Below are 7,105 nucleotides of genomic sequence, written 5' to 3'. Positions count from 1 at the left end.
CAGACAAGACAGATTTAAGCAGACTGCGTCCTGGACTGACCTTGATATTTATTACATAGATGAGCAGGAGCTACGACAGTTCCTACTGCTCGGAAGCAGCAAGAGCTCCCTATTCCGATCTTTTCTCAATAAGATAGAGGGTCCTTTAGAGCTAAATTGAAATTCAGATCAAACAGTGCACAGGTAGCGTTGATTTTTTGAGGCAGCTGTTGATATTTTGTTTTATCACTATTGCGGGGAGGGAATTAATTATAGCTCTAAACAAAGTTTCACAGGCTTTGTGACAAACATGTCTGTGGCTCCATAATCTGTGCGGATTTAATCATTATTATTAGCATTCTTTCTTCATGACTTGGCAATCCTTTGCTAATCAAGAGGGATATCTGATGTGAAGCACAAAACAGCAAAGGCTGAGAGCTCTTGGGATGCTGTAGTCAGATGGTGTGGTGCCAGCTGGAGCGCATCTCCAAATTTCACACAGAATCCAGCCCAGGAGCATTTGGAATAGGAGAAAATTACACAAGGATACCAGGACAAAAGCATTGTAGACTCCTCTCTGCTGTACATAGAGTAAATATAAAATGAGAAAATGGAATATTTCACTGCCAAAGCTGTCAGAGAAAGCTAAAGGAATAAACCGACGGATGCTAAGGGACACAGATCCTCTCTCCAAATATTCAGTATGTCAGGCTTGGAGTGGAAACTGTGCACGAAACACAGCAAATGTTTGACCAGGCCTGGCAGGCAAATTATACCTGCTGCCTGTGTCGGGACTTTATCTGCTGTTACAGGGATTTGTGACCTTTTCAGTTTTCCAGCTACTAAAGAATAATGCAGTACAGGTGCAAATCCCACTGGACTGTGTGATTAAGGTTACTTCAGGATTGCTTTTCTCAGTCACCTACTGCGGATCTCCCGAACAGCCTGCAGTCTATGTACCACAGGCTGGAACCCACCATTCTGGTGCTTCGGCATTCTACTTGCCAGTCACATTTGGGAGCGGGGGGGAAACCATTTGTGTTAAAAATATCACCGTGTTCCTAGTTCAGAAGTCTGCTCTACTTCCGTGATATAAACAAGAAATTAAAACCATCTATTCTTCACAGGCTCAGGCTGCAGCGTATCTTTGCTCCTGTTGGTAACCTCTCTTCTACTTCCCACCCTACCAACACTTGCCCCTCAGACTCATCGGACAGTTAGTCCGACTAAGCTGAAGTTCAAAGCAGTTTTTCACAATTCAGTCTGAAGTTTTTATTTTTTGTGTGCCTGGTTTTTTCCCTCAGTTACATCACCTGGTGTAATAAAAATACTGCTCTTCTCTGCAAACTGTTCTTACGGCCTTAACCCATGACAGCAGCAAGCGCTACCTTTCTCCAAAACACACTCCAGTAGCCTCAGAGAGGCAATGCATCCAGTCATACCCAGACGCTGTAAGAATCAAGCTTGACTTTTAGGTTTGAGTTGAGTTTGCAGGGAATGAAGAATTCTGTCTAGTTATAGTGGAACGCTGGAAAAATCTCAGGTGCAAAGTGGGGTGGTCTCAAGAGGTGTTACCCTTGGGCATGCCAGCAATAGCTGCTGCATTTAGACTTGGCGTGAAACTTGTACAGATGCTGTCTAGAAATGGGATCCACTGTGTTAGATTGCGTTAACATACTGGCAGAAGCAAGGACTCAGTAACATTTGTACTTGAAAGTGTTTCTATTTCAGTTGTGGAAGCAAGCCCCTCTGGTATAGATGCCATTCACAGCACTGAAAGCAGGAAGGGTAATGATACCATTGTATCTAGCTTTCATACAGCCCAGGACATTAAAATCCCTAACATCCACAGGCTGCATTAGTCCCTCATGCCTCAACATCATCCTGGGAATTCATGTTGGACTGCTCGATCATCCTTTACAGTCGATGTGTGCCTGGAGACAGACCCCCTTCTGTACGTGCCCCCTGCAGCCCTTGGTCCAAGTTTTTTCACCTTGTATTTGGCTGTATGAAAAAGTGATGTATTTTTATGTGACCAGAATCTGAAATTGCTCTGTGCATCCACCTTAACCCCACTGTAATTTTCCATTCCTCCAACCTTCTTCACAAAGCATTTTATTTGCAGTGACTTTGTACTTATTTCCAGATTGCTGAGACAGTTCAACGCTTCCCAGCCTCATACTGATCCCGCAGAACCTTGCTGTTTTGGGGATGATGTTGACAGCTGCTGATCTGTGTAGCGTGTGCTCTGCTAATGGTGAGTGCTGAGTTTGTTCTGTCAGACTCCCCAGTTTAATTGTGAGGTGCCCACTGTTACCTTTCTCAGCCAAACAATCTCCAAGAATTAAACAGACTTCTGTTAAACAGACTTATTTTCCACACAACCTTGTTGCCTGGTGTTAACTGTATATCTAGCCTTGAATTCTCTATTAATCAAGTCCCTTATCAGTTTTCCATTATTTTGCCTGTGAAATCAAGGAAAGTAGTCTGCAGGTATCTAGTCAACCCTCTGTGCCCTGCTCAGACAGTGGCATGCTTCCAACCTCTTAAAATTTCCACAGATTAAAATCATCTCCCTGAAGCCAGAAGTTTCCCTGGCCAGCTCTTAAATAACATGGGGGGGTGGGGTTGGACTGGATGATCATTAAATGTCCCTTCCAACCTACAGGTCCCTTCTGGCCCAAACCGTTCTATGCTTCTATGGTGTAGACACCTCAGGGATGGTGATAGAAAACCATTTCTGACTGCCAAATGTTACTTCGCACTAGTCAGTCCATAAAATAACAACCAGCTAACTCTTGTGTACCACTGTGGCACTATTAGATGTTCAATGCTTCTTCATGGAACAAGAAGCAGGTGTGTTTGGAACACTTCTTTTATAATCATCTGTTAGTGCTTTTAAAACTATCTACAAGTGGGCATGATTGCTAGGAAGTGTTCTTTGAGAAGATGAAAGTTCTTGGAAGCAAAAAAATCCTTTTGCTGCTGTAGCTTATACCACCTTATAACAGAATAAATGCAGAGACATTTGTTTTATCTGTTCCTTTTCTAATTTAAGTTACAGGCAACTCAGAAGTTTATCAGCTGGAGACGCCAGTTATTTACATGCAGAGCTAGTTCATTCTGGGATGGCTGAATCGCTCAGCTGCGGTGCCCCATAAATGCAAAGCTAATTCTGTTACTGGGCTGCACTGACATCCTCATGTCCTGCTAGACTTTTAAACATCCTTGCACCATGTTGCACAGTGCCTCTTGCAGTGCTTACAGAGCACTTTATGCTTACATGTGCCTTTATCAACTGGATTTTAACAGGCCTAGTGGAATCTCAGCTCACCCTTCCTCCAGTAATGTAAATGTTCCTGTAATTGATTGGCAATTAACTAAAAGTTTTATAAACTGGAAGCTGGATGTTGCACCATTTGCTGTTTTCCCGCAAACTTAATCTTAGGATAAATTACTAGCATTTTTATCCTGTGATAAATTTTAGGAGAATGTTCTGAATAGCATGGCCAAGGATATTTGCCAATTCTTGTTAAACGTCAGTCTTCTTTAAGTTACGAAAGGGCCATTTGTAGATGCAGCAACTGGCAAATCAGTGAGCTTGAAAAACCTCGGGGAGCTACAGGCTGGTCAGGCTCCCCTCTGTGTCTGTGAAGGTGATAGAGCAAATAGTACTGAAAGCCATTTCCAAACATACTGAAGACAAGAAGACGACTGGGAGTAGTCAACATGGATATACACTGGGGAAGTCATGTCTGACCAACCTGATCTACGATGAAATGACTGCCTTTGTAGATGAGGGGAAAGGAGGGGATGTTGTTCACTTAGATCTTAGCAAAGCTTTCAACAGTGTTTCCTACAATAGCCTCTGAGACAAATTGATGAACTACAGTCCAGGTGTATGGACAGTAAGGCAGATTGAAAACTGGTGGAACTGCTGGGTTCAGGAGATTGCCATCAGTGGCACAAAGTTCAGCTGGAGGCTAGTCGCTGGTGGTGTACCCTAGGTCCTGGGGCCAATACTGTTGAATATCTTCTTTAATGACTTGAACAGTAGGAGAGAGTGCAGCTTCAACAAGTTCACAGATGACACAAAATCAAGAGGAGTGGCTGGATGCACCAGATGGTTGTGGTGCCATTCAGAGGGACCTCAACAGGCCAGAGAAACAGGCCAACAGGAACCTTATGAGGTTCAACAAAGGGAAACGTGAAGTTATGCACCTGGGAAGAAATAACCCCATATGCTGGTGTGGGCTGGGGCCAACCACCTGGAAAGCAGCTTGGTGGAGAAGGACATGGAAGTCCTGGTGCGCAAGTGGAACACGAGCCAGCCGTGTGCCCTTACGGCAAAGGCCAACAACATCCTGGGCTGCATTAAGAAAAGTGCTGCCAGCAGCTTGAGGGAGGTGATCCTTCCTCTCTCTCACCAGTTCAGCACCGGTGAGACACCTCTGGAGTACTGTGTCCACTTGTGGTCTCCACAATACAAGATAGACATGGGCATACTGGAGGGAAGTCCATCATAGAGATGATTAAGGGACTGAAGTACTTCACATACAGGCAGGCTGAAAGAGCTGGGATTGTTTAGCCTGCAGAAGAGATGGCTCAGGGGGGTCTTATCAGTCCCTTACCTCATGGCAGTGACTAAAGAAGATGAAACTAGACTTCTCACTGATAAACCACAAAATGAAAACAAAAATCTATCTATCAATAAAACTTTCCTACTGTGAGGGTGGTCAAACATGGGCACAGGTTTCCCAGAGAGGCTGTGGACTCTCTATCCTTGGAGATACTCAAAACCTGCCTGGCCTTGGTCCTGGGCAGCTTGCCCTAGCTGACCCTGCTTTGAGGGGGTGGCTGGGTTAGGTGATCTCCAAAGGTCCTCACCTTTCTCCTCTCTCCTCTGCTCCTTCCAGGTCTCTCTTCATCGAGGGCTCCTCTTCATACATTCCTTAGAGCTATTTAACTACTTAGCAGGAACCAGCCACAGCTGCACATTATCCACGTCAGCCAACCCACTGCCCCTGAAGCCAGCCCACAGCTGTATATTATCAATGTTAATTAACCGGCCTTCATTCCTCTACAATTCCTCTACAAGGTGACAGAGAAATCCGTGTCAAAAGAGCTAGACGTTTTCATGTAGTCCCTTTCTGTTGCTTTTTGCAGAATGTTTAAGCTCTGAATATTTCCCTTCCCCTTAACCAAAGAGTTGAGCAGCCCAGAGTGCAGAACTAAAGGCTTTCCCCAAATGCACTCAAAGTACAGCAGCCTACTGTATATATACCAGGGTAACAGGAAAAATAATTTTTTTGGAGTCAAAGCCTGTTTATATAAGTAAAAAGCTAAAGCTGTCCTTCTGCAATTAACAGGAAAGAGACGCTACTATATATACATATGGCAAGTCATCATTACTGCTAGAATTTTTTCCTGGAAGGGAAGAAACTGTCTTTGAAGTGGTTTTATCAGAGAGCAAGATCAGAAGTCGTTATAGCTGATTAGCTCTTTACTGGCATCCTCGCTGGCCCAGCTGCTGCATGGCACCCAGCAGCCCTCAGCAGCGGGAAGCAGGCTGCCACCACAGCAAGCGAAGAAATGGATCCTGCTTTACCAGGTGTTTTTCTTAGCATTGACCAACTGCTCCTCATCCTCCTGGCTCTGAGACCTCTTTCAGGACTCATATACTTGGAGAAAGTATCCAGCATTGCTCCCTAGGTGAATACTTACCCAGAATACAGTGGCTATAGGGGTAGGAGTTTTACAGCAACAGTGCCAGTTTGTGTCTCCCCAAAGGCAACCTTAAATCTAGTCACATCTTTTCTAGTTGTCCAGCATTCATGAAATTTCTATTGTCAATGAATCTGTGTGCTTAACGTTCATTAGGCACTGCAGCGAGTGTGTGGAGAGAGGAAACCCCTGGAACATAGAAACTTTTGACAACATAGGAAAAACCCCACAGGCTCCGATTACAGGGGCTACAAATCTTTCTGCTGAGACTTCAGCATCCCTAGAGCATGACCCTTGCTCTGTTTATGTCTTTGCCACTAACAGTCCAAGCAACTGCCCTTTTCACTGTAGTTCTGCACTTAAGGCTTGTGGCTTCCCTCTTACCTCTCCCAGCTCATGGTACACCCTAACAAAGAGGAAAAGTAAGACTCTCAAGCAGGGTGGTATTTTGGAGCTGATCAGTAGCTCCCAAATGCCATGTTGGCCAGGTGGTCCCCTGAGCTTTGCAGGGGCTGAAACCATCCTGACGTTTTCATTCCAGATGAAAAGGCTTGGGAGGGACTGAGGAAGTTGGGACGCAAAGCACAGAAGTTCTTGTTTTCTAATACACTGTGTACTTGCTCACTTTCCACCTCTGAAAGAATGGGCTGCCCTTGCCCAAAGAACAGTTCAAGCACTATGTTCCTGGTATCTCTTCATTTATTAATCCACTTACTGGACCTTGAAAGCACCTTGCACTGGAAAAAGACTATCCTGATCCTCTGTTCAGAAGCAGACAGGATGAGTACAGCTGTGAGTAGGAAGAACTAGCAAAGCCAGTAAGAAACTGTTCCCACTGTGCCACCTTGGTTTGGCATCCTTGTTCTGCAACAGTGGTGCCACCAGCTGGCAAGAGCTGAGATCCCAAGTTACAAAGGAAGAGAACGCCCAAGAAGGGAAGCGGTGACCGCCAAGCAAACCTGCAGCAGCTGTGCTGGGAGTTGGAGGCAGGCAGCAGACTGAGCGCTGAAAGGGATAATATGCACGGCCACCGTGTTTGCAGTGTACAGTAAGAGCACTGTCAATAGCAGCACAGACTTGATGCAGCTCCAGGCCAAGGAGTGCAAGGGATCTCAGCTTGGTTCCCCAGCCAGAAATTACGATGGCCGCATGTCACGACGGAGGGAAGACACAGTCACTCAATATGAGTGATCAGCAGACTTCGTTTATTGTCCCTTACAGTCACCTTTTATGCCTTGTTATAATTAGCTCATACATATTACAAAAGTTAAGCTCATTATTGGTTAGTTGCCCAAATACCAAGCCCGCCCCTAGTTTCTCTTCTGTAGTTATCTGTTCCCACCTGTAACATTCTTTTCCCACCGCGATCTTCCTGTTACTGTGTAACGAGAACAGCCAAAGA

This window comes from Falco biarmicus, chromosome Z (assembly GCF_023638135.1).
Source record: "Falco biarmicus isolate bFalBia1 chromosome Z, bFalBia1.pri, whole genome shotgun sequence".
NCBI classification, from domain to species: Eukaryota; Metazoa; Chordata; class Aves; order Falconiformes; family Falconidae; genus Falco; species Falco biarmicus.
The sequence above is the reverse complement of the archived record's forward strand: the minus strand, read 5'-3'. Positions refer to the sequence as shown.